Source organism: Arachis hypogaea, chromosome 16 (genome assembly GCF_003086295.3).
Source record: "Arachis hypogaea cultivar Tifrunner chromosome 16, arahy.Tifrunner.gnm2.J5K5, whole genome shotgun sequence".
Classification (NCBI taxonomy): domain Eukaryota; kingdom Viridiplantae; phylum Streptophyta; class Magnoliopsida; order Fabales; family Fabaceae; genus Arachis; species Arachis hypogaea.
In genome coordinates this window covers 29,849,103-29,855,116 of record NC_092051.1, presented here as the reverse complement: position 1 = coordinate 29,855,116, position 6,014 = coordinate 29,849,103, and positions in this window count along the sequence as shown.

The window sequence follows — 6,014 nt, the reverse complement described above, 5'->3', positions numbered from 1 at the left end:
CTTGAATCTGAAAAATGGCTATGGCATAGAAAGTTGGGTCATGCTAGCATATACCAAATTTCTAATCTAGTTAAGAAAAATCTGGTTAGAGGAATTCCAAATATCAAATTTGATAAGGATCTTACTTGTGATGCTTGTCAATTAGGCAAACAAGTAAAATCCTCTTTTAAACCAAAAGATAGAATTTCAACTAAAAGGCCATTAGAGATGTTACACATTGATCTTTTTGGTCCAACAAGAACTCAAAGTCTAGGAGGTAAACACTATGGTTTAGTGGTGGTAGATGATTACTCTAGATTTGGTTGGGTACTTTTTCTTGCTCATAAAAATGATGCATTCCATGCTTTCTCCACCCTTTGTAAAAAAAATTCAGAATGAAAAGATTTAAAAATTGCCCATTTGAGAAGTGATCACGGAAGAGAATTTGAAAACCAAGATTTTGAAAAATTCTGTGATGATTTTGGAATTGCTCATAACTTTTCATGCCCTAGAATCCCTCAATAAAATGGGGTGGTTGAGAGAAGGAATAGAAGCCTTCAAGAGATGATTAGGGCCATGCTTTGTGAGAAGGAGATTCCAAAATTTCTATGGGCTGAAGCTGTAAATACAACTTGTTACATTTTGAATAGGACCATTATTAGAAAAGGGGTTGAAGAAAATTCCTTATGATCTATGGAAAGGAACCCCTCCAAATCTTAAGTATTTCCATGTTTTTGGATGCAAATGCTTTGTACTTAATAATAAAGAAAACCTTGGTAAATTTGATCCAAAATCCTATGAAGAGATGTTTGTTGGATACTCCACCACTAGCAAGGCCTATAGAATTTATCTCAAGGAACATAGGACAATAGAGGAATCCATACATGTTACTTTTTGTGATTCTAATTTAATTCCCAATACTGTGATAGATAATGATTCAGATTGTGAAGAAGTTGTCAACAAGGGAACAAGTGAAGAAAATCCCAAAACTGCTCAAAATGAAGAATCTGCCAGTCCAGTTTTGTCTCATTAGAATGGAGGATACATTTTCATTTTGTCTCCTGAGCCAGCAGGAGAAACTGGAACAGAACAACCCATAGAAACTCATCAAAGCTCAACACCACTCCGAAAGCCTAGAGAATGGAAGTCCATGAGGGGTTATCCTCATGAATTTATAATTGGTGATCCCTCACAAGGTGTAACAATGAGATCCTCAACCAAAAGGCAATCTGAACCAAGCAACTTTGCCCTCTTGTCACAAATGGAGCCCAACAATGTAAAACAAGCTCTTGAAGATCCATCTTGGGTCAATGCCATGCAAAAAGAGCTTGCTCAATTCGATAAGAATGAGGTTTGGACACTAGTACCTCATCCGAATGGTAAGAAAGTTACGAGTACTAAGTGGGTGTTCGAAAATAAACTAGGTGAGGATGGAAAAGTTGTTCGTAACAAGGCTAGACTAGTGGCCTAAGGTTACGATCAAGAAGAGGATATAGATTTTGATGAGTCTTTTGGTCCGGTAGCAAGAATGGAAGCAATTAGGTTGCTTCTTGCCTATGCTGCCCATAAGGGTTTTAAAATATTTCAAATGGATGTAAAATGTGCTTTTCTTAATGGTTTTATTGATAGAAAAGTGTTTGTGGCACAACCCCCCGGTTTTGAAGATAAAGAATTTCCAAACCATGTTTTCAAGCTCTCTAAGGCTCTTTATGGTCTTAGACAAGCTCCAAGAGCTTGGTATGAAAGGCTTAGTGCCTTCTTGTTAGAAAATCAATTTCAAAGGGGTACCACCGACACTACTTTATTTATTAAAGCATCTAATGATGATATCCTCCTAGTTCAAGTTTATATGGATGACATTGTGTTTGGATCGGCCAATGAGTCCTTGTGTGAAGAGTTTGGAAAACTCATGACTAGTGAGTTTGAGATGAGTTTAATGAGAGAGCTAACTTTCTTTCTTAGCCTCCAAATTAAACAAACTCCTAGTGATACCTTTATTCACCAAGGAAAGTATGCTAAGGAACTTATAAAAAAATTTGGCCTAGAAAGTTCCAAACCAATGGGAACACCAATGCATCCAAACACCAAACTTGAAAAAGATGATGATGGCAAAGATGTGGATGAAAAAAGGTATAGAGGAATGATAGATTCACTCATGTACCTTACCTCCTCTAGACCGGACATTGTTCAAAGTGTGGGTGTATGCTCAAGGTTTCAATCTCACCCAAAAGAATCCCATCTTTCAGCCGTTAAGCGCATCATTAGATACATTAAGGGGACTAGTGATTATGGCTTGTGGTATCCAAAATCTGATGATTTTTGTGCAGTAGGATTTTGTGATGTAGATTATGCGGGAGATAGGGTGGATAGAAGGAGCACCTCCGGCATGTGTTGCTTCCTTGGAAGCTCACTCAACATGTGGTCCAACAAAAAAAAGCCACAGTGGCTCTATCCATAGCTGAAGCTGAATATATTTCTGCATCTGCATGTTGTTCTCAACTAATTTGGTTAAAAATGCAGTTGGAAGATTACAAATTAAAGATCAATAGTATACCCTTATTTTGTGATAATATGAGTGCTATAAACATTTCAAAAAATCCTGTTCTGCACTCAAGAACCAAGCACATTGAAATTAAATATCACTTTATTAGGGAACATGTGCAAAAGGGTACTATTGATATTCAATTTGTAAAATCTGAAGACTAACTTGCTGACATTTTTACAAAACCCCTCTGTGAAGACAGATTATGCACTTTGAGAAAAAGTTTGGGAATGATAGATTTAAGCTCTATTGATAACTTGTGAAATTTTTTACTCTATTTAGTTTTGTCTCGTAGGAAAGCACGAGATAAAAAGCAGGATGTGTTGAAAGGGCTATGATCAAGGGGGAGACTGCGCATATTTTAATTCTTTTGGGCCCACCAAACCTCCATGACCCCACTCTGACTGTTTTGTTAGTTTCACTTTGTGTAAATCAAAATTCCTTTTTTGTTGTCTCATCAAATCTTGTTGAAAGAGGATATTGTCAAATAAAATCTTTTCCCTCCTCTAATCCCTTGATTCTAAGAAACCACTTTTCAGTTTTATTTCAAATAAAAGGTAACTCCCTTGGATAATAACCGCTCATTAATGGTCATTAAACTCCCTCCAATTCTCTCTCCACTCTACATTTAATGCGTCCCTAACCTCCCTCCTCTCTCACTCAATTCGGTTTCCTTCAACTCTCCCACTTCCACCACTCCATTTTCTTTATCATAAAAAAGAAAACCGCCCCTAGAAAAAGTGAAAGAATCCTCTTCTCTCAAAAACCCTCCACACCTCAATCTCACACCCACATACATATCCATTCTACCTCTTCATCTTCTCCCTCACCACCATCCAAACATACAGACACCATGAGGAGGAAAGTAATAGCCACGAAGACATCTTCAAGAAAAAAGAAGGAGAAGGTTCCCGTGGTGGAAGAAGAAGAATCACACACTTCGCCCATCCCATCACCGCCGCAATCACCACCAAAGAAGACTACACCCGGACGAAGTACCCAGAAGACAAAAGGATTCGTGTTGCATAACACCAGGGAGCCAGCAAACTTGGAGTCATTAGATTTCAAAAACAAGTTCAACAAATCACATTCTCATTTTGATCCGGCCAGGTTCAACTCTTATGCCTCTTATGAGTTCCATAAGGAGGTTTTGGAAAAACGCCACCTTTGTGCCACCTATCTCGTCAATCTTGACTTACTCACAAATAAAGGGATCAATATTTCTCCTCTGTTTGAACTTCTTCAATGGACACCACTGCTCCATATTCAGAAACCGGTCTACCCCGGTTTGGTACGTGAGTTCTATGCCAACATGCAACTGATCGATGGTACAATACACTCCTATGTCAAGAAAGTTTACATGACCTTGAATTATGAGACTATTGGAACTGCCCTAGGCTATACGGATGCAGGGCCAAGAGCTTATATGACCGAGAAGTGGGACTCCCAGGTTGGAGTCACCTACAAGATTGTCCTACAACACATCTGTGAAAACTTATCTGGATTGGACGGCACAATTCTGACCCACAAAACCCTCGGTCCTACAAACTCTCTGCTTCACAGGATCATCACTCACATCCTGACCCCTCAAAATGGTTCCCATAACAGAGTAACCTTTTCTGACTCTCTCATACTTTTTGCTCTTGTTACATCTACTCCTATATCATTTGGTTACCTTATGATCAGACACATGTGGGAATCAGTTAAGAGCACCAAAAAGGTGAATCTGCCTTACGACATGTTTTTAACAAGTATTTTTGAATATTTTAAAATTGATCTCCTAAATGAAGCTGTAGAAAATAAGGTATCTATGATCAAAGGAGGAGGAGCCATGAAGGGAACTAAAGGGAAAAAATCTGTAGCCTCGGATAGTGATTTTGAGAGTCGGCCTAAGTCCTCCAAGGCAACATAATCAATCAAAGAAATTCTCACTGAATTCTCAAATATGTCGGAGCTAATGGTACAATCCTATAAGGCGGCCCGCAAGCAAGCCTATGAAAATGAGAGAGCTTGGATGAGGTACAAAGATAGGGTGAGTCTGATGTTGCAAAGTTTTGAGGAAGAGTTGGGTGCTGCTAGTGAAGAAGAGGCTGATGAATCTGAGTTCTACTTATCTGATGATTAATCCCTGTTTCTTTTCTTTTCGTTGATATTTGGCTTGTTTCGGCTCAATCTGAAACTGTAGTAGTTTATTTTGGTTCTGTAGACATATGACACTATGAAACACTCTTGACACTTTGGGTATATTTTGGATATTTTGTTTTCTATGTCATCTTTTGCAGGTGCCCCTTGATGCCAAAAGAGGGAGAAACACTGGAAAATTGAAATTAACAAAACAGGGGATGAAATCCTTTTGAGGATTTATGATCTTCCTTGTTTCTTGTTTCAATATCTTGTTGTGATGGTATGTTTGATGTTGATAATGCATCTGTTCTATCTTGATTGCTGCTGCCTGATGTTTGTAATTTATTTGACTTATCTTGGTAAAATGTTTGTTTGCTGTGTTTGTGATGCATTTGACTTACTTTGATAAAATGTTTGCTGTTTTGGATTTATTTTTGGCAGTTTCTTTAAGCTGTGATATAAAAATAAAGTTTGATAGTTGCTATGGTTTGAGATGATCATGCTTGATCAGAAATATTTTTCTTGCTATGATTAATTTGCTTTGATTGGTTAATTGGAAAATATTTTCAAAATAGCTTGAACAGCAATCTCTTGAAACATTAATTTTTTTTTGGTTGATATGAACTCAATTGCTTTGTATGAGTTTGAGTAGAAAATCAATTTATGATAACAAATGAGTTTTGTTTATCAATCCAATTCTGCTCATAAATCAAGCATTCAACAATTTCAAAATTAATATGTTGAATAACATAGATGCCTCAAGCTTGATTTTAAAGTTACAGGTATAAAGCTTCCCTTGGTAAAATAGTATATATTAAGGGGGAGCCATGTAACATTTGGAAAGGGAAGAAATACTAATCTGCAAAGGGAGTATTCTATACTCTAATCTTTAATTTCTTTCCATTTTAATTTTAATAATGTTTGTCATCAAGGGGGAGATTGATGAGTTTGGAAAACTCTAAATTTAATTTGATGATGAACAAATATTATTAACTTAATTAAAATATAAAATTGTTAATTTGATTTTAATTCATATGTATTGATTGATAATTTTGTTGGTGCAGATTTTGCATATGGACCGAACAGAGAAGAAAAATATTGCAAGCCCAATTATATTGAAAACACATTCAGCATTAATACAAAATTATTTTGATCCTTATGGCTGAATTTTTGTTTTGTTATTTGGGTCAGAATTTGTGATACAAGCCCAATAACAAACTTTGCTAAATAGACCAAAGCTTGGTCCGAATCCATTAAGCAAAGAAAGCAAGGTTTCAATACTTCCAACGGATCCCATTTCTTATTTTGGAATGGATTTCAAAATTTAATTTGCTAGCATTGGAAACATAAATGAGAGAGAGAAAATGAT